This window comes from Stegodyphus dumicola, chromosome 1, assembly GCF_044657685.1.
Source record: "Stegodyphus dumicola isolate Sdum_Otavi_A_Nest chromosome 1, ASM4465768v1".
Taxonomy (NCBI): domain Eukaryota; kingdom Metazoa; phylum Arthropoda; class Arachnida; order Araneae; family Eresidae; genus Stegodyphus; species Stegodyphus dumicola.
Window position 1 is genome coordinate 25,857,874 of NC_140768.1, and position 23,133 is coordinate 25,881,006.

Below are 23,133 nucleotides of genomic sequence, written 5' to 3' on the forward strand. Positions count from 1 at the left end.
TTTAAGGGATCATTTAAAGGGACGAATAAAATAAGAAAATCTTATCATAGCAATCTTTCTTCATTTTGTTGTAACAGTTTTGCGTCAAATACAGCCTAAACTATTTTCATTGTGTACTTATGATCTCTACCAAGGCAGATGTGTAGACTGGTAACAAAATTTTGTTGGCTAATTTTGTTATAATTACATTCCATAATAAATGCTGTGGAATTTGACGTGCTTTGGAAGCATAACCTAGATTCAAACTCTTAACAGATGTACAGAGAATTATCGTTGTGTCTGATGCATCTACAGAAACTTGAAAAGGTTGAAAACAAACCTTTTTATTTAACACATCATAGAACATAAATACACTTCCTGTGCTTAACAAAATCAAACGCTACTTGTGGCAATGAATCTAAAATAACAATCAGTTCAAATTTAAAACGTGGACTAATAGTCAAAGGACTATACGATTATATTTAAATCGAAGTTAGCTCAGAAAACTCTAACAGGCGTATTAATTTATATGTTGGCAGCAAACAACGCAAAGACGAATAATTGCAAATTTAAAAGACCTGGCCAAACTAAGTAACGTAGCCTGAAGGGGGACACGCTGTATCTTACAATCCCAAAATTTCATCTTAAATACTCCTCCGTTTACGTTAAAACAGTTTACATTTCTGGGGAGGAAAAGAAAAGGTGAAGTTATATTAGTCTGAAGTTTGAATTAATGGTTAATTCAGAATAATATTAACTGAACAATATAATCAAACAAAACTCTACCTGATATTCACACATTTGCTTTTGATACGCGTGTTCAATGATTCTAAAATGTGGGTGGTATCCTCAAGGGTGATACCACTCACAGTGCCCACTATAGGGGGATCATTCTCGAAGGTTGATGGTATCCAATCTAGTGGACACTTGAGTTGTCTAAAGGGATGATTGAAGCTAAAAGTGGTTTTGGAGGAGTAATATATATATGTGTGGAAGTTAAAAATTGTGTTTATAGGGCTGTATTCGAGTCTTCTCTAAGACTACCTTTCCAGCAACATATCAATTGCTGTTGACATCTGAGCTTCGATGCAAGAATCCATTTCTCTTGCCTGCGGAAACATAGTGCCTAGTTGACCCTGAATCTGCAGCCATTTTGAACTGCGAATTGAAAAAATGTATCAAGATTTACGAACTGTTGTGGACTGAGAACCGAGCTTGAAATGACAAATATGGTTGGTGGTGGTTTTGGAGTAGTGCCATATAGCAATTGGTGTGCGGAATAGTGTTTATATGGCAGTATTCGAGTCTTTACCTCAGCCTATATTTCTGCAACAAATCGTTCACAATTATCATCTAAGCCCACGAATCTAGTGTTCGTGGTTAGAGGCCACAAGAGATGTAATTGGCATCCGATGGCACATCCATTACGAACTGAACTAATGGACTGAGAATTACGAACTATAGATGACTGAGAATGTTAAATGTGGTTGATGAGATGCTACTCCACTTCTTCCATTTGCAAGTATGTAAATATTTTGTGACAGTAAATATTAGAATAAAATATGAATGCGTTTTCTAATGGAAGAAGATGTTGCTTAGATTTATGCACTATGGAATTTAGACCACATAAAATCAATCTCCACAAGATTAGAACCTCCGTTCATTCGAGAGAGCGTTCTGGCTCGGCAGGGACCATATGGTACTGTCTTGTTAGCCCCTTGGCTCTAGAGTTGTAAGTTATTGAGTATATCCTTGGAGGTTTGGCCCTATTCGCTCCTCTACTGAGAGAGGACAGAGCGGATGGAACACCCCTTAAAAATAATTTTTTCACTTGGATGGTCTCCAGAGTCTGGACATCAGTTCCTGAAAGGATTTCCAGGGCAAGAGTTCATCTCTGGTGTTCTGTTCGGTACTGTTAATTTCATGTGTGTACCAAGAACTCAAACTAATCATTGCAGCTTTATTTTCTTATATTATTTTGTAAAAAATTATGCATGTTGGTTTTAAAGGAAGAGTGCCATAGAGCATTATCTTCCTTGAATGTGGGTGGTGAATAAAATAGGTCTAAGAACCAATCGTCTAGATGTGTAATTTACTGATGCTGCTCTAGGTGTTCGCTTCAGATGTTTATTTTACTGATGGTTTACAGTCAATTGATTCAAAAACGCCTCAGATGATAAAAATTTATGCAGTGTTTCTTTTTTGTATTAATCTTTATCATCTAAACTTAGCTTATAGAATTATAAAGATAATTAGATCCAGTCTTGTCATTCTTGTTCTTCTATCTTAGCAATGTAGCAACATTCTTTTTCAAACATCGAGATTGTGTAGTTGTCTTCCCAACAATAAAAATACCAGTTTTTATGAAAAATCTCTCCATTTAGCAAATTTACAAATGGCACTGAAAGATAACTCAGATAGTGAATCAAATTAAACAGTTTTCTCTAATAGGTTTTCAACCTGGACTCTTCTAGACTCTAGAAAACTCTTCTAGACAGTAGAACGCTCTTCTAGACGTTGAATAAATTTACCATTGCACCGTACTACAACAGCTGGAAATTGCTGTCTCAGCAGAATTAGATTACAATTCAAGTCACATTTTAAAATTACAATTGACTAATAATTAATGTTCATTCGGAGCGATTCGAATGTAAGAAAAGCCTCTTTCTCAGATTGAGTTTGCATATATTAAACCAACAATATTTATCAAATTTCAAAATTTAAAACTTACCTTTTTAAAAATAGTGGCGCTTAGAAAACTTACATTTTTAAAAATAGTGGCGCTTAGTCTGAAGTAGCAACGGAATTTTTTTAGCATTATTTAACGTTCAATTCCTTCAAACAATCATTTAAATCTCTAGTTCTTTTAAATAATTCATGGAAATAAGGAGAAAATAAGGAAAGCTAGAAACATTTAATTTAAACACTTTTAGAAAACACACGGCTTTCGTGAATTATTCCTTAAATTAGAGATTAAATATGTTTACTTCAAAATCAGTTTTAAAGTAAATAATAAATATACTGTTCACATTTGTTTAGTTAAACACTTTTCAGTTCAGTTTTAGCTCAGAAGGGTTATTAATCTCGAAGCGGCTTTTACCGTCGAATCACCTAAAGCGCTGAATCACTTTTCGAATTGTTCTCACCAAATATTATCGCCCTGTATTATATTTAAAGAAATTAAATAATGAAGATGCGCATGAATATATGTGTGTTTGTCGCGTTGTGAAAAACCAACGGTACCTAGAGATAGTAAATTTTGAATAATATAGTCATCCAATCGAATATGGGCATCTGATAGCCTGAATTTTTAATTTCGAATTTGTTTTATTATGTATCCCATATTTTGTAAAGGATTTTTGATTAGAAAACGTAACGACTTCAAAGCGAGCATTGAATAAAATATTGCATAGAATAAAACATTTTTATCTTCAGCACGCGATGCTGTCTATCAGAAATTCTAAAAATATGCTGTTATTAAATACTTTTAGTCCAAATTGACTGTAGCCAATTGCTCTCCAAATGTGTACGTGCGTGTGAATGAAACAAATGACCCTTTGGTTGGATTATAAAATTTGAAATGTTTCAGTTTTTTTTTTTTTTCGTGTATGTGCGTATATGTAACATACATACATCAAGCTGAGAAAGGATGGAATACTGTAAACTTCCAGTTGATAGCTATGAAATACTTCCCCTCATAAATAAAATCACCCAAACAGAAGGTCATTAATTAAACCTTAGAATGCAACAGCAATTAATGGGATATTATTTTTTCGTTATTTATTATAGTTAAAAGCGTTATTTTTCTAGTACGCTGAAAGTCATGTTTAAATCATTTTGGAAGTACGTAGCATTTTATTTTGATTGCCTTTAGAGGTTGTGACATATACCGCATTCTATCTTGTCATTTGTGCTTAAAGGAGACTTAAGTATAACTGATGATATTAGCTTTCATATTCATTATGTATTAGCTAAGCTCATATATTTGAAATATTTTGCTACGTAATTACTTATGAGGAAAAATTAATGACCGCATTAAAACTTTTTTTGTGTAACAGTTTCTAGATTTTTGAAAATGCAGATTTGATTTAACTTAACGAAATTTTCTTCGCCGAGTGATTAATGTGTTGAACGGCGAAAATTAATTAGTAAAACACTTTACGACATAGGGTTTAATTATTTAACTCACTATTTAGTGGTTGTCGCCCAACCAGTGTAGTGGTTAGCATCGCCGACTACGTGCCGAAGGGCTCTGATTCGAATCCCGGAAAAGGCATGCATGTCTGTATAGTGTCAGTGCGACATGGGGTACTCTAAATATGGGGCGAACCGAAAGTCCTCTTGAGAGGTTGTACTAGGGAAAGAGGGGTGGGAGATCCGTACCCTTCACGTTAGTGCATGGTTCTTTGGTTTCGGGGGTGATTAATGGCATGCCACTCATCAAAATTGGCTGCTCTTCATCAAAATTGGGAAAGAAATTGAGATAAATCGCACTGTCACCTGTAATGTGCTCAAAGCTGTAGCCAACGACAGGCATATACTGACCACTTATCTGACTAGCCGACCACTTATCCAGAGTATAAGCTCATGCACCCCGTGGGCCACGGTCAAAAAAAGAGATAATAGACTACTGCTGACCATGGCTGACTAAGCTCTGTTACGTCATTCAGTTTACTTTAGAAGTATTATCTAGATCAGGGGTTCTCAACAGGTGGTACGCAAGAGAAAAATCGGTGGTGTGCAAAGAAGAAAAGTACTTTTAACTTTTAAACTCAAAAGTTAAAACCCTAACATCCTGATTGAGTTTTTTCTCTAACAGTCGTAAATTTATGCGATCTGAGCTTTGTTCGAGAGTGGTGGTGGTAGTGGTACTTTGTAGTGGTGGTACTAAAGTTTATAGTTTTTGTTTACATGGTATGCGTTAGTCAAGAGTCTGAGAACCGCTGATCTTTATTGTTCAAATAAATTTCTCATTTAGATATTGTGGTTTGTGGGAAGTGAATTAATTTATTATTCAAAAATCAGAAAAATTTGCCTGTTAATGTTTCAAATTTATAAATTAAATTTAAAAAGCACGCATTTAAGTTTATGTCCCACCACTAATAAAATTAATAAAAGACTTTTCTAACGCAATTTAACACATATATCTGCTACGAAATCACTTTTTGTCTTTTATCGTCTACATCAAAGATAAAAATTGGTTAAGTTAAAATTTTATATAAAATAAAAACTTAGATTGCAAATGTCTACAAGTTTGCTTCCTTTTTATTTGCAAAAATTGCAGTGTAAATTCAATAATGCTTTATATTTGCTTTTATTTCTACCATTACATGGTAAAGAAGCAGATATAAACTTTTTACATTTAAAATTTAGATGTGTTAGTTATATTGATCATCGAGATAACATGTAATACTACTGAGCTGTTTATATTCGTAATTATGGAGTTAGACAATCTGATAGAGAGACCACATGATCTCGTTTTATGGTCTGGTAAACTGTACACATTTTTGTTGTACTTCATTTAAACTCATTTCCTGGAATTTCATTACAGATATATTTCTTTTTCAATCAATTCAGTTCTCGCATTGTGGCAAGGCAAAAATATGCAAAAACTCAAAACATCTGCATTAAAAATGGTAAAATACAAAGAAAAAACAGTTTTTTTTCAGTTCAAATTAGTGAAAAACAAGCAATTCAGCTAGCGAGCAGGTAGATAAAACTTTCGTTGCACAAAACTGAAAGTTAACTTTTGGCTCTGTCGGCCAAAAAGACAGTGAATTTAGTACGTCAGCTGAATTAATTAAATATTCTACTAAGAATTTCAAATGTATACAAATGGTGGCCTCGTTAGGCCTGACGCCACTTGAACTTGATAATTCAACAACTATTGCATATAGTTAATTAAAGGCATAAAAACCATAACCGAAACATAAGAAGTAAATGATTTAATCATTTCTAAAGGAAAAATGCACAATTAACCAACGTATAAACACATAAGAAATAAAAGCATAGTTTACCGGACCGGGAAAGAGGGTGGGTGTATATATATATATATATATATAAATAAAAGTTTTGTGTGACTTATTGCAGCAAAACAGGAAGGTGTACAACAAAATATTCTAGCAATTCCCTATACAAAATTTCAACATTCTACGGCTAATCATGTTTGAGCTATGCGAGATAGTTATATATATGCGTATGTACATACATACAGATGTCACAAAAAATCTCTGATCCATTTTATATCTTTTTTAAAATCCATTTTGGAATGTCTATACGTACACATTTCATGGAAACAAATTGTTCAAATGGATTCGAGAGCGGCCAAAATGAGTATTTACGTTGAAATATGATACCTGAATTTTTTTGCGATTACAATACGTACTTCACTTCCCTAGGAAGTAATTCTTACCTCGAAGGGAAGTAAAAAGTGTTATCTTTCTTTAGATTCTCGTGCTCTGTTCTGTGAGCAGTCATAATAGTAAATCTTACAATATCTTCCTGTTTAAATTCGAATAATTAACACGTAGAATGAAACGTTATCTTGTATTTCCCCGACAAAGAGGCACCGTTTCTTCGAAGCTTATGCAATCTTCGTCGACGATTTTATTTGTATTATTACGTGGCGTAGAACCATGAAAATAATCAGTGTTCTGTCCTAGAATTGTTTCCATCTATAATGAAAACTAAAAGCAAAATTAATAGATATTACCAGAGACAAAACAACCATTTACAACTAATTTTAACTAAATTTTACAATGTAAACCGCGTAAGAAAGTATGCACAGTTATTACAAACAGAATGAAAAAATAGTAATAGAAATTTAAAAATAAATTAAAAAAACCTCAATGAAGATAATTAAAAATTATCATCAGCTCTTAGACTGAAACCTGGTGGAGCAGACTTCGCATTTATTTTATTCGATCTCCCAAGTGCCTTTTTTAGTTTCTTAGCATTGCAGGCAAATTCCCAACGTAATGGTTATAATGCTTGATTTCTATACACGCACCGTCTCTAGGACAACAATGGATGCCTTTGGTTTGACATTTGAGATATGTTTAAGTCTTTTTTTTTTTTTTTTTTTTTTTTTTTTTTTTAATATGAAGAATGACACAATACGTGATCAGCAAGATGTGTAAATGAGGAAAATGCATTGGTGTTTCGTTTCTATGGAAACAAATGACAACCTCCATCTTCTTGTTCCCGAGAGCATCATAAAAGAAACTCCTTTTTGTACGGAATTTCAATAACACGGAAGCATTTCTTGACAAGTGGTTATCATTGCACATTTGTACTATCGTTGGCTAGATGTATGTGCTTTAGGATTTTTTCTTATGATGGAAATGCTCAGGTAACCATGTCTTGAATGAGCGACAAATCGTTCACAGTAATTTTTAGAACTAAAGATATGATATAAAATTTAACATCTTTTATTTTTTATATGAGAACTCAAGCTTTATTGATTCTACAAGTGCATGCAGAAATTCGAAACGTTTTATAAGCATTCAAAGACATTTATATAAATAAAAATGTAAAGTGGAATGATACATGTTGTTTTGTGGTTTCTAGAGCATGTAAAATATCTAAAAACATTCGAAATTGTGCAAATTATGAGGAAAATATTAAATCAGTGTTTTGCTGCGGCAAATCCCTACATGGTAAACATCAATATTTTGTAAATAGCAGTTAGATTTTTAGAGACATTAGGTATTTTTTGGAAGCAGGCAAGATGAAAAATGAGCAATCGCCTTCGACGGGAATCGAACCACGTACCTCTGGGATACCGGCCCAGCGTGCAGAACCACTACACCACGAAGACACGCTAGGGAGGCGAGAGAAATACCTTATATACTCTCCCTTTTAAAGGGCGACTGGTGTGTTTAGGGAACCCAATCGCCAAATCCTGAATGAGGAGAATCATCATTCAACACTCTTTTAGTTCGTGCGCCACTGTAAAGACATTAGGTATTTTTTGGAAGCAGGTAAGATGAAAAACGAACAATCGTCTGCGCCGGGAATTGAACCACGGACTTCTGGAATACCGGGCCAGCGTGCAGAACAACTACACCACGAAGACAGGCTAGGAAGGCGGGAGAAATACCTCATAAGCTAAGTTTACCAAAGTTTAAGTAAAGATATGCGTAAAAATAATAAGAGAACTGATAAAATATATTTAAAAATTATTTACTGTAACACTGAAGATAGACTCAAAATTATATTCCGAATAAAAAAAAAAGATTCAGGAAGTGTTCAGAATTTATGTTACACCCAAAGGGGCATTTTAAACGTTTTGTGTGTTGTTTTTATTATTAAATATCATATTTTTCGCACTTCAACCATAAAATTCAAATCAACAGAAATATTACAAATTATTTCAAAGAGCAATATATGCTCTTTGAAATAATTTGCAATATTAATTTAGAATTTTCCATATGCAGTCTAGCGTGCTAAAGATAATTTTTTTTTTCTCCTGTACAGTATTGCCATTGCTCGCTTTGAAATCGTTGAGTTTCTTAATCAAAAAGTCATAAATTCTTTACAAAATATGTAATAAACAAATTCAAAATTGCAAATGTGGGCTTCCATATGCCCATATGCGGGTGGAGACGCTTCATTATTTTCTATAATAAAATACAGGGCTTTAATATTTGGTGGCAAGAATTTAAAAGTGATTCGCCGTTTATACTGAATCAACGCAAAATGACAAAACGAAATTAATATCCCTTCTGGGCAAATTGTCCCTTTGGGCGAATAAATAAATAAAAATAAAAATAACATTCATGCATTAAAAGGACTATGTGACAAAGAATATAGTTACATATTAATTCCTTTTATATAAACCATAAATACATGAACTCAGATTTCTAAACATACAGAGATGACTTATATATATTGGGAAAAAATATTTTTGTTCCTTCCCAAACTAAAGGAATGGTGCTTTCCAATGCATCATTATAACGCAATTTGTCTTACTTAAAAATCTGAATTTCAAGATGTTTTATAATGTCTATAATTAGCATACAATCTTAATACCAGGATCCCCTTCGGATATCTATGTAAAACTAGCTTTGTTCTCCAAAGAATAGAATTTTATTTTTAAAGGAAAGGCTATTAAACTTAATTAATAATTTGCAAAACTTTATAACGAACACCAGGCATATTTAAATTTTCTGAATGTATAATTAAACAGCACAAGTTTTATTTTTAGCCTTACTCTTCGCATATTTTTAAGATTAGAGCTTACTTTTATCTTTTTTTGTTTCGTGGAGGGATGTAACTATTCAAATAACTAAGGTGTTCGTAGTTACAAATAATTTGTTCAAAATAGTGCCTGTATTTTGACCTATATCTTTTTTATGATGTTGAGTTATAAAGATAGCTTAAGGTACTTTTTCTTTGTTTACGGTTTTTGTAATCACCTTTCCTAAAATAAAATTAGTGTATCAAAATTCCCAGAAAATGTTAATATGTACAAAATCTACTCAAAACATAACACCGTCAAGATGACATCCGTGAAATGTCGAGCCATGCGTAATTGAAAGTCTACACAGTGGGAAAGTTTTTGAGGAGAAAAAATGTAGATATACGTAAAAGAAGAATAAAAAAAATTGTGTTTACTTTCATTTATTTAAATATCATGTTCTTTGCACTTAAACCATAAAATTCAATTCGACAGCAATATCGCAAAAGAATTTTAAATTGAGCCTATCTTTAGAATTTCCGATACAGAGCCTCACGCGCTCGAGATAAAAATGTTTCTTTTTCCGTACAGTGTTGCCATTGCTCGCTTTGAAATCGTCGAGTTTGTTAATCAAAAATTCGTTGAAGTGTTACAAAATATGAAATCAGTAATCAAACAAATTTAAATTCAATTTAGGGCTTAGACATGCCCATATTCTATAGAAGATTACCTTATTCGAATTTTGATGGCTCTAGGTACTGTTGTTTTATCACTGTGCGACAAGCATACTGTTACGTTTTTTACTCTTCTGCCTATTCTTCTGACACCAGTTGTTGTGTTATTTCCTTTTTTCACGTTTGTACGGGAGGTTCGTGCATATTTGGAGTGAATAACGACGACACTTGATGAAGTATCGAAACACACTTTATTTAGCCAATAATAATCAGGACAGCTCCAATAACACTTTGTACAGTCATCGAAGATCTACTATAACCACGCTGACACGATCAGCGACACAGCCTTCAGGTTATCAGGCTATCCTGCAAAGCAGCCGACTCTGCTTTCCGGAGTACAGCTCCCGACTCTGCTTGGTCGTTCTCGGAACTCCACGTACTCTCGAGACTCTCCACGCTACACCCGACGACACACAGAGCACGCTCTCGACTCACGGTTCAGTCGTTTCCGGAGCTCAACACGCTCTCTCGACGATGCACTAACCGCGATACTCTACGAGACTCTTTCGGTGCACTCGACGACCCACTTGGCACTCGCTGCCCGGCTGTCAACTCGATCGCCTCCGCAGGGATTGACTCGCTAGACGAGGCACACACACTCTCAATGAGAGACACACTTCCTTTCGATGAAGCACACTTGCTGACTGCAGACCAGCACGGTTTATATAGCCTTCGGCTTGTGTTCGGGAACATTCCGGACTAAACCGGTAAGAATTCGTTCCAGAAGGTCCTCCAACCGTCCATGGCATATTGCCAATTTTGTCGCCAAATGGGCAATTTCTCGCCAAAAGTGGCACTCCTGCCCTCCTTGCTATTTTATGGCAACCCTAAAACTGCTTTGCGGGGAAGCCATCTCACCGCGCCTTTACATTTCGTAACAATACATACATTTATGCAGATTCTTTGTTACTTTTTAATATCTTTAGCAGAGAGCCGATAATATTTGTTGGCAACAATTTGAAAAATGAAACGGATTTCTAAAGATACAAAACAAGTAAAATTTTGTGAAGATAGCACTTATGGTTTTAAGTATGTGGTTGTACCCAAAGTGGCACACTGATTAAATAGAGCTTCGAAAAGAGCATTGTTGTCAATGAACTGACGGATGAGATGCGGATAAACAAAGAATACCTACTCTCAGCTGTCCTAGATTATCGGTGAGCCCGGTCTGCGCACACCTAGGGTTCACCGTTTGATTTTAGGCAAGATTTCGAGGTAAAAATTTAAAACTAATATAGAATAAGGAGATTAGCATACAGCTAAAAAAATAACATAGAAAGTTCTTTTCAAACAAATCCTTTTATACCCTAAAAAATAATCTGGAAGATTTCTTTGAAAAATGAGGGTCTTAAAAAGCTAAACATGGCTGAAATATATAGACTGGTTTGTGTTGAGCTGCCATCTAGTATAAATAAAGATGGTTCATAATAACTTTACTTACCTATAAATCCTTTTTCATTCAATTTTTCTGTGCGTACAGAAGGAAATTTTTAAGTTTGTCCAGACCAGACACACTGTGCCGCAAAGGGTTAATACAAAATATATAAAATTACATAAATGGTGAGTAGAGATATATTATTTTCCTAAAGGTGACAGTTTTAATGACGCAGAGAAATTCTGGCATACGTAGAAGCATAGTAATTGATAGCGTGTTTTAGTTCTACGCTGTGCACTTCATTGGAAAGCGTATTCTCTGTCCAAGCCGTCCTTTTTTCAGCTATCAATCCATGTTCTGGATCAGTTTGATTATGAAGAAGGCAGGATTCCAACTTTCTTTCTCTCGAAGCAGTTATTATGACGGCCTAAACAAAAAACTGGTCGTTACATTTACACCAATGTGGATCGTTGAATGAACAACTGTAGACACTGATTCTTGTGCTGTAATGGCAAGATAAACCGAAATAATAGTCACCTTGCTGACAACCTGTGGCACCGCATGTGTCATCATACCGTGATTGAGAATAATTATACCGTATATATCATGCAAGAGACTAAATTTATGTAGTTAGAGTATGTAATGTGGCTATATTCTTAAAGCTAATGTAACCTAGATGTCTAATTGTCCGGGTATTCGTTAGAGGTGCTTGCTAGGATCTAACACGTTTCCTGTATGGCCTTCCTCTAACAACCGATTGCAAATTATCATAGTAGTCATTTGATCTCGATTAAGGCATACAACAACTCAGTTACGTTAGGTTACATTCGGTTATTTTGAAGACATGCAAAATGAGCAATACCCTCGCCGGGACTCGAACCTGGACCTCTCGAATACGCGGCGAGTGTGCTACCGTTACACTATGAAGGTGTTCAAGAAGGAGGTAAAAGGGCGACTGGATATTAGGGGACTCAATCGCCAAATCCTTGCGGTAAAGAATCATCATACACTACCTTTCTTAGTTCGGGTGCCACTGTAGGGACATTAGGTTATTTTGAAGCTTAGGACATGAAAAATGAATAATGCCCTCACCGGGACTAAAACCTGGATCTGTCGAATACACGCCGAACGTGCTAGCCGTTACACCCTAAAAACATGCTGAAAAGAGGGAGAAAATGCCTTAAAATTTAACCCATTTTTAAAATTCGAATCATCGTAAGGGTTTATCAGATTTAACGTATACGAATTTCAAAGATACATAATTTATCGGTTAAATATGCAAGAATTTTTTACTAATGATTTTAGTGAAATTAAGTATATTTTATGTTAATGTGTTATTTACATTTGTAAACACTTATAGCTTGGTATAATATACGAAGGGAAAACACGCGTAGTACTTTGCCATCTTTTTCGCAATAAAAAAGCTAATAATACTGAAACTGCAAATTTAAAGACATTAAAACTGTTATTAAATCTGAGTTTGGTTTCTGAATTCGCGAATTAATCACTTGTTTTGTAAAAATGAATAACATGATGATTCATTTAAGCTATTTATCGTGTTTCTAAGTACATGCTTTTTCTTCATTTCCTCAAGATCTCCTTTCACATCGATATTGACTTTAAGAAAGCTGTTGTATAGAAGTTATGTGGGTCATATCTGGTATTTATATTATAATGAAAGAAATTCCTTCGAACTTGAAGAAAAGTTGGCAAAGATTTTAAATTTTTTTAATATTCTTTTTTTTTTTTAAAAGAGGATTTTATTCCAGATACTATTCATGCCAAATTTCTTAATGAATCTTGATACATTGAGACGCAGAAAGCAATATATCTGAAAAAGCTTTTGAAAGAAAAATCGTTTGAGAAAATGACCTGCAGTGAAATGCTTAAACAAGAAGAGAAAAAAAATGCTTTCAGAGTTTCTTATTATTAATTTCAAAGGAAAATCTTCATTTATTTATCATGGTTTCAACCAAAGTCTTCAATTTATACGCGTATCCTCCCACCAAAAATGAAAAAAGGGGGGGAAGGGGAAGTAAAATTATTTTTGGTTTGCTTACGTACAATAACAAATACACTGCAAAAAAAATGCAGAAAAGATTTTGATAAAATGTAAAATACAAACGATGCAAAATTGCCGTCTATAAGCAAGAATACTGAAGGGGAAAAAAAGAAAAAAATAATGTTGCTTTGAAGAAAATGCGATATTTTTTTCTTTTTTAAAAATCATTTGAAATTTTTCTTAGATTATATACATATTTTCGAACAATTTTTACCTTTTCTTCAGGTAATTGGCTTAGAAAACATGACTATCGTGATATTCAAAATATACGGTTATTTATTTATATTCTCAGGTAGTAGTCACTTTCATTTCATATACAAGTCTCTTAAGGAAGTAGTCGGTATAAAAATTCCACTCTGCGTTATTTTAATACTTCGGCTTACGAATTAAAAATGCATAAATTTAACAGACTATTTTAAGAAAAAAAAAAGACATTATCTTCAAATAAATCTCGATCTTCTTTACGATTTACTTTGTTGCCTTGTTGTTGCAAGTTGCGACAACCTTTTTTCCTTTTAATTGCAAGTTGGCGTTAATCTGACAGTTTACTTCCTTCACAGACGTTATATCTTATCAGTGCAGCGTTATATGAAAAAATGCTGCAATTCTCAAGGCACACATTTCTTTTGGTAGGACTAAATTCCCAGTAGTATTTTAATTTATTTCTCTCGCCTTCTTAGCAAGCCTTCGTGCTGTAGTAGTTTGCACAGTTGAGGGCGTATTCCAGAGGCCCGTGGTTAGATTCCCGGCGAAGGCCTTGCTCATTTTCCGCTTCTCCTGCTTCCAAAAAAATACCTAATGGCTCTACATGTGGCACCCGAACTAAAACGGTGGTGGATAATGATTCTTCACACCTTATTACCTTAGTGATAACAGGTACACAATCTTTTAAGTTTTCTTACATAAGAGTCAGGCACATAGGAAAGTAATCTGCGTTAAATTATGTTTGAGCGCTAGGATTTTTTTAATCATTTTTTAATCTCTCTCTCTTTTTTTTAGTCCAAAGGGATTTGAATCGCGAAGGACTATTAGTTTCGTTTTGGCATTTTGCGTCGGACTCATAAATGTCGGTTCACTTTTCAAACTGTTGCCACAAAATGTTAGAGTCCTGCATTATATTTGAAGAAATTAAATAATGAAAAAAAAAATCTGCATAAATATAGGTATATTTCTCGTATTGTAATAAAACAACGGTACATAGAGTCATCGAATTTTGAATAACGTAATCCTCCAACGAATATGAGCATGTGGAAGACCCAATTTGAAATTTGAAATTTGTTTTATGATCGATTTCCTATTTTTTAAAACTTTGACGAATTTTTGATTAACAAACTCAAGGATTTCAAAGCGAGCAATGGCAACGTCGTGCAGAAAAAACATTTTTATCTCCAGCGCGTGAGTCTCTGTATCGGAAATTCTAAAGATATGCTCGTTTTAAAACTATTTTGCGATGTTGCTGTTGCACTGGATCTTATGGTTTAAGTGCGAGGAACATGATATTTAATAAAGAAAGGTAACACACAAAATGTTAAAAAACGCCCCTTTGGACGTAATTTAAAATCTGAAACATTTCAGATTTTTTTTTTTTTTGAAAGTTTACTATGTGCAATAATTTAATAGATTACATCTTTCCTCCATACAGGACCAACGATTTTACAAAAGCCCCATAAATATATGACAGTTGTGTCAGGATTAGCACCCGCATGCAGACATTTAGCAAGTCCAGAAAATCCACGGCAGTTAATTTTTCAGGCAGAGTCCTCCTATCTTTACTTTATCTAACACAAGTTTCTGTCTATTCTAACAGCGATTCTTAACAGTCTTTTGGTTGCTTCTTTGCTTAATTTTAAGTAGTTCCTAACAGGATACTCTTTCCCCGTACAACAACATCCAAGCTTACATGTAGACTTTATGAGGCGCTTAGCCTTCTATTCGGCTGCGTTCCTGGAGCAGGGTGGAGCAGAGAGTAGATGGTTTCTGCCAGGAAGATATCACACTGTGAGGCTAAGGCCAAGTCAGTGGTCTTTCTTGGTGGCGCTCACTCACTCATTCTTCACACCCAGGATTTGGCGATTGGGTACACTAAAAACATCAGTCACCCTTTAACTCTTTCGCATCGAAGTCGCCCCAAACGCCCGAGCATTCAAACATCGGCTGGACGCCCGAAACGCCTGAATAATTTCCTACCCAGTGCTTTCCCCCATCACGTTACTGCATTACTCATTGCTTTCAGGATTTGTTAAATCACATGTCAATCATTCTTTTGAAGCTACTAAAAGTAGCTTCATTGTTTCCTTTGTTCCCTCCTTTCCTTTGTTTACTGTCAGTGTTTAGCTTTTGATGCCCGAAGTTGCAATCGCGTCCCAAGGGGGAACTTCACACAGTGTCAAAGCGTCGAAGAAAGAAGTTCTCCCTTTACTTAAGTAAGGCTATTGTTAGCGCTGTAGTATTCAACTTCTCATGAGGGAAGGAAAAGCATTCCAGGAGAAATTCTTAGATACGGGCGTTTTCGATGTTTGGGGAATTGAGATTTTGCCCTCTCTCGATTCGAAAGAGTTAAAAGGGGGAGTATATAAAGTATTTCTCCCGCCTTCTTAATATGGCTTCGGGTGTAGTGGTCTGCACGCTGAACGCGTATTCCAGATGTCCATGGTTCGATTCCCGACGAGGGCTTTGCTCATTTTTCAAGTCTCTTGCTTCCAAATACTCTATTAGCTCTACAGTATACACCTGATGATCTTCGCAGTGCACAAAAGGGTATGTTTTCTCTTCTTCCTGTTTCTGATATGCTTAACAGTATTATATATACATTAGCACCCCGTATGCGAGGATAATTCGTTTCAGGAAAAATTACGGATAACAGTGAACTGTATACAGAAGAGCATATCGATGTAACATACATATTCGGTTAAGTTTAATTTGATACATTTGACAGAGTAAGACTTTACCAACATTAATAAGTAATAATTAAAAAAACTGAAAGCTTTCAGATTTTATATTTCTCCCAAAAGGAGCGGTTTTTTTCATTTACAGACACATGCACGTTTCGAGAGCATTTGTGCTAAGGACACATTGGGCTCAAAATATTTTAAAGCAGCATATCCTTAGAATTTGCGATAGAGAGTTGGAATTTTTTTTTTCCGTACAGTGTTGCTACTGCTTCCCATAAAAGAGTTGAGTTTTTTAATTAAAAATTCGTTAAAGATTTACAAAATATGAAATAGGCAATAAAACAAATCTCAAATTCCAAATTCGGGCTATCAGTTGCTCATGTTTGGGTGGAAGATTTTGTTATTCCAAATTTGATGATTCTACGTAACATTGTGTTTTCAGAATGCCAGAAACATACATACATTCATGCAGATTCTTCGTTATTTAATTTCTTTAAATACGACAGGGCGATAATATTTGGCGGTAACAGTTTGAAAAGTCATACAGTCGGTTTATAGTGATTCCGTTTCGAGACTAGCCAACCTGGGATAATGCCCATTTGGGCTAATAAAATATACTGCACGCTATTTTATCCCTTCATATACACTCTTAGACAAAAAAGAAAAACGACGCACTACGACGCACCGAGAAGATATAAAGCAAATTGGACACAAATTGGTATGCATAAAGATTTCGACAAAAAATGCAAAATTTTAGATTTTGGCTGCCAATGAATGAACGGTTGTCGCTACAACGCATCTGATCTGTGCAACTGGCAGGATATTTAAGAAGATAAATTACGATTCCAGGTCGTAAATTCTTCACGAATTTCATTCCGTGTACTCTGGTAGACAGTAACTAACTATGCCTCGCATACAGGTGCAGGAACGATAAGCGCAGATGTCAGAATTTGAAAGAGGTCGTGTAGTTAGGTTCAAGAAGCCGGTTAGTCTTATCGGCGAATAGCTCGACATTTGAGCAGAAGCGATGACCCTATTAGACGATGTTGGTAGCAATGGGTGAACCATGGCCGCACACAGCATCAAGAAGGAAGCGGTAGGCCTCGAGAAGCGACAGAACGTGAAGACCGAGTAATCGTCAAAGCGGCACTCACAGCCCCAGAACAGCATTAAGAAGGAAGCGGTAGGCCTCGAGAAACAACAGAACGTGAAGACCGAGTAATCGGTAAAGCGGCACTCACAGCCCCAGACGCATCATTATCGTCGATTGTACGTGCAAGTGCTTCAGTGACCGCAAGGACCATTCATAGACGGCCCACAGAAAGGGGGCTGAGGTCACGGTGCCCCTTGCATCGACTATCATTGAACTCTGTACAACGTCAAGCCCGTTTGCAGTGGTGTCGGGCTCATTCTCACTGGAATATCACTGACTGAACCAACATCGGTGCTGCCAGTATGCGCTGAATTACAGAAGAGCATACCAAAAATAATATAAATACATTTGAGAAGATTGGAAGGAAGGGGACAATCTGATTCATATTTCATATTCCGTATTTAATTATTAAACCAAAAAATGCTTTTGTGCACTGCAAAATATCAGGGAACACTTCAATTTTAAACAGTCAATTAATAATTTTAATTCAACACAGGAATTTTCTCAATAAGCGGAGAAATTTGCAATTTTCATTGTATGATTAGTAAATACAATGAAATGGAAGTGTTGTAATGCGAAAAATTTCCGATATATCATATTTCAACGAAATTATCCATTTTGGGCGCTCTTCAATTCGCTTAGACGATTTTATTGCGTTATATCTGCAGGTACGGACAAAATAAATGACTATTTTTTTTAAAACGGATTATAAAGTAGAATTAGAAAGAATTTTTTCATATATTAGTAGGTAAGTATTGTATGTATCTGGGAAAACTTAAAAATGATTACCCGGTTAACGTTGAAATTTACCCATTCTTTTACATAGACCAGTGAAGTCTGTATTTTTATTCTTATATGTTTGAAAATTACGCATTTTTTTGTTTTAAAAGTGATTGACTACATTGTTCTTATGTTCCAGTTAAGGATTTCATGGCTTTAGTTAATATGTATGCAACAGTTGTACAATTATGAACACTTTAAGATTTTAAGCGACGCTAGGCTTAACAAGGCCGCCATTTATGTCCTTTTGAAACTCTCAGTAGAATAGTGAGTTAAGTTAGTTGGTACACCAAATTCAGCGTCTTTTTGCTCAGTGGGACGGAAAGATAATCTTCAGTTTTGTGCACCAAAATGTTTTCTTCTTTTCCAATGGCCGAATTGCTTGCTTTTAGGTAGAAAACTCAATTTTAAATGCAAAAATCATTTTCTAACTGCTTTTAACTGTATTTGGTATTTTCTGTTTTACAATTTTTAATGAAGATGTTTTGAGTTTTTATGGAATTTTGCCTTGTCATAATGTGAGAACTGCACCAAAAGAAAATGTGCAAAATTTAATACGCCATACACGAAAGTCACATGGTGTCTACATTAGATTTTTTATATACGTCGGAACGCTAATATGGCAGTCTGTTTTGTTGCAACATTGAAAATCTTTTTTTTTTAATCAAATACTTGTAGCATGTTATTATTGATATTGTCTCGGTTATCTATTTTATTATCAATAATGTTAATTGTATAAAGTTTTTTATATTTCAGATAGATATTATTTGTTTCGATTTCTTATTGTTAAATACTATCAATGCATCTAAAGGTATCCTTAATGAAATCTAGCCGTTTACATTCGCGCACGTTTGTAGAAGTTTTTATGTTAATTAAGTATAGCTAGCTCTGCTAAAGTTTAATCCAGATTTGAGACATTTTGCTAGGGGCTTTAAAAGCGCTCTGTTAATTACTTGAACAAGCTTAAGGAGACTATTTTGGGTGTAGTGTCAGACTACGTTGCTTAATTAGGCATTTAAATTTTCATTATTTTAATAGAAGTGACGGAGTTTCGTCTATAGCACAAGTATCGCTTTTGTTAATTTCTAGAGTTAATAAAAGGTTTATTTTAACTTTTGCAAGACTTTGCCATTTCAGAAGAAAGCGATGGCAATTAGGTAACGTCTGTAAAAATATTTTTTAATGAGAAGAAAGAGGTTGTAAATGGCTCTTAAAGAGTTAGTAATCCTTATTGGATAGTGGGAAGTCTTCCAGTAGTCGATGAAAATAATATACTTAATTTCAAGGACACTTTGAAAGAACTGAATGTGATTTTCTTAAATTTAATTGATGCTGGAATGAAAAGGTCTTAGATTTGCTATTCGAGAGGTGAAAAGGTCTTGGCTATTTTTGAAAGGTGTAAAGAAAAATTGAAGAAGAAAAGGTTTGATTTATTTAAGAAGAAAAGGTTTGATTTATTTTTGATTTGTTACATTTTCTAAACTTGACATATTTGTCCATAGTTTATGGCAATATATTTTAGACTATAAGATTTTTTTAGTATGTCTAGTATACTGTTGCGTTATACATATTTATTGTAATTAGATTACAAGGTATTTCTCCCGCTTTCTTAGCATGCCTTCGTTTTGTAGTGGTCAGTGGTTCGAGTCCGGAGGAGGGAATTCTTCATTTTCGCATCTCCTGCTTCTAAAAAATACTTAATGACTCTACAGTGGCGCCCGAACTAACAGGTGGTGAATTATGATTCTTCACTACCAGGAACATTCGATTGGGTTCCCAAAACCACAGTCGCCTTTTAAAAGGGGCAGTATATAAGGTATTTCTACCGCCTTCGTAGCATACCTTTGTGGTGTAGTGGTCAGCACGCTTGGCGCGTATTCGAGAGGTCTGTGGTTCGAGACCCGGCGAGAGCATTGCTTCTTTTTCACATCTCTTGCTTCTAAAAAATACCTAGTGTCCCTATAAGATGAATACTTTAATACAGAGCATTGAGTAAGCAAAATAAGTAAAATTAAAGTAAGTAAAAAAAAAAAATATGAAATGTTTCAGATTTTAAATTACGTCCAAAGGGGCGTTTTTTAACATTTTGTGCGTTACCTTTCTTTATTAAATATCATGTTCCTCGCACTTAAACCATAATATCCAGTGCAACAGCAATATCGCATATCGCAAAATAGTTTTAAAACGAGCATATCTCTAGAATTTCCGATACAGAGACTCACGCGCTGGAGATAAAAATGTTTTTTCTGCACAACGTTGCCATTGCTCGCTTTGAAATCCTTGAGTTTGTTAATCAAAAATTCGTCAAAGTTTTAAAAAATAGGAAATCGATCATAAAACAAATTTCAAATTTCAAATTTGGTCTTCCACATGCTCATATTCGTTGGAGGATTACGTTATTCAAAATTCGATGACTCTATGTACCGTTGTTTTATCACAATACGAGAAATATACATACATTTATGCAGATTTTTCATTATTTAATTTCTTCAAATATAATGCAGGACTCTAACATTTTGTGGCAACAGTTTGAAAAGTGAACCGACATTTATGAGTCCGACGCAAAAGGCCAAAACGAAAGCAATAGTCCTTCGGGACTCAAGTCCCTTTGGACTAAAAATCTGAACGGTTTCAGGTTTTAAATTACGTCCAAAGAAGCGTTGTTTTAACGTTTTGTGTACCTTTATTTATTAAATATCATGTTCTTTGCACTTAAACTATAAAATTCAGGTCAATAGCAATGTCGCAAAATAATTTTAAAATTAGCCTATCTTTAGAATTTTCGATACACAGTCCCGTGCGCTGTAGATAAAAAAAAGGTTCACCCCCCCCCCCGTAGTTTGTGGCGATTGCTCGCTTTCAAATCCTTGAATTTGTTAATAAAAAATTCTTTAAAGTTTTACAAAATATTAAATCGATAATAAAACAAATTTCAAATTTGGTCTTCCACATGTCCATATTCTTAGGAGGATTACGTCATTCAAAATTCGATGACTCTATGTACCGTTGTTTAAAACGCAATGCGAGAAATAGACATACAGTTATGCAGATTTTTCATTATTTAATTTCTTCAAATATAATGCAGGACTCTAAGATTTGGTGGCAGCAGTTTGAAAAGTGAAACAGACATTTATAGTGATTCAACGCAAAAAAGATTCTTTATTAAACTCTGAGGTATAGCTATTAGTGGCATTTTAGGGCTTAATGTATAATATAAATGAAATACATTTAAATTTGTTTTGATATCGTATTTTCTACATGTATTCACATGCATAGAATCACAGAACGGGAAATATTTCTTACTTTTGCATCATTTGGGCCATTACGTAAATTTCAAACACGGAGTTAAAATTTATTACTGGTTCACTCAAAAATTACAAAATTGATGCTTTTGAAATTTACTCTTGCAGATTTTTATTCCCTTGTTGAAAAATGAAGTGTATTTATATTAAAAATCTATTATTTCAATCACGGTTGCTTGTTTTAGGAATTATAGTCTGGATTTGAAATGAAGCGTTAATGGAAATAAAATGGAATATTCTTAATTATGTAAATGTGAAGGCTGTTTGCTGGGCCTTTCAATACTGACTTTTCAGACAGACAGGAAATATTTGCAAAATAACCTGCAATATCAGCCTCTGAGCTATTGTTGTGAGGTTTGAAATGCATCATTAACATACGTTTGAGACAGACCAGGGTTGCTGAAAGCCATTAATAAGCAGGCTGAACATTGTGGATTCTGCCAGATTCTTTTACCTCCTCACGCCCTACGAAAAGGGACTAAATTTTATGCATAACATATTGCTATGTCCAATAGCTTTAATGAAATGGAAATCAGTTAATTTTCCAAGCTGAGCCGAAACTCCAGGTTGCATGGAAGTGGATGAAACAGTAAGTTTGTAGTCATTGTCAAATATTTAGCAAGCTAATTAAGACATCTTATCTTGGAGTTATCCTATCTCGTTCATTTGCGTTTTTGCAGCTGAGGATGGCGGTCCGGTAAAACCATCGAATCTAGTTAAAAATTTGAAAATATAACGCTCATTTTTGTTGTTTGACTTCTGATTTAGTATTTAGCAATCTGTTATTAAACATGCAATCAAACTCTCAACTTTTAAAATTTTGAATATTATATCACATAGGCAATAAAATTGGCATTACTGTTTTTGAAAATTCAAAAATAAATAGTCGCCGTACATAATTTATAAAACTTGTGTCACAAGTTTTGTTGTACGCAATATTCATCTCTGTGTGTAAATGCTAAATACGTATACCAATTTTAAATGAGAACATTACTTAATATTAGTTCGATATATTTTTTTAATGTTTCTGCAATTTTTATGTATGTTATTACATGGCATACATAAAAAGGACTACATGACCTTTTTATGTATGTGGTATATTCATTATTGAATATAATTCATTTATGAATTTAATTCTCGAGGGAAAAAATAAGCTATTAATCTTAGCAGCAGAAAAGCTCAATCATTCAATCAATGTTTGTCAGGCCTTCCTTAATTTTCAATTTATCTTGAATTTATGTTATCGTTGCAGTGACAAATATATATGAGAACTTCTAGTGGCAAATATAAAAATGCATCGATGTAATCAATGTAATATTTATCATTAACTCCTTCGCCGTCCTCTCCTGTCGGCGAAAATTTCCCCCAGCGGCCGTCTGTTTTTCGTAGCGTGTAATCATAACAAGTGTAACAACATAACTTTCCATACATGACTTTCGTAGTGGATGAATGTCAATGAATATTAAGTAAAATTATAAGAAAATAAAGCATAATGGAAATATAATAATATCTCTGCTTAGTTCTAACAGCAGGATAATTTGATAACATCTGATCCAGGCGGTCCACTCCTCCCATTTTGTTGTTGTAATCTTTTACAATTATTGGTTTTTTTTTATTCTTTTCCGTGTTCCAACATCAATCATCGAGTTATTATGGACTGTACTCATCAAACGTAT

General features: G+C 34.4%; 1 protein-coding gene across 3 annotated transcripts in view; it reads right to left on the reverse strand.

The window, feature by feature from the left end:
- LOC118185305 (dopamine D2-like receptor) overlaps positions 1 to 23,133 on the reverse strand; it is an 865,565-nt gene that overhangs the window by 355,247 nt on the left and 487,185 nt on the right. The window lies entirely within an intron of this gene.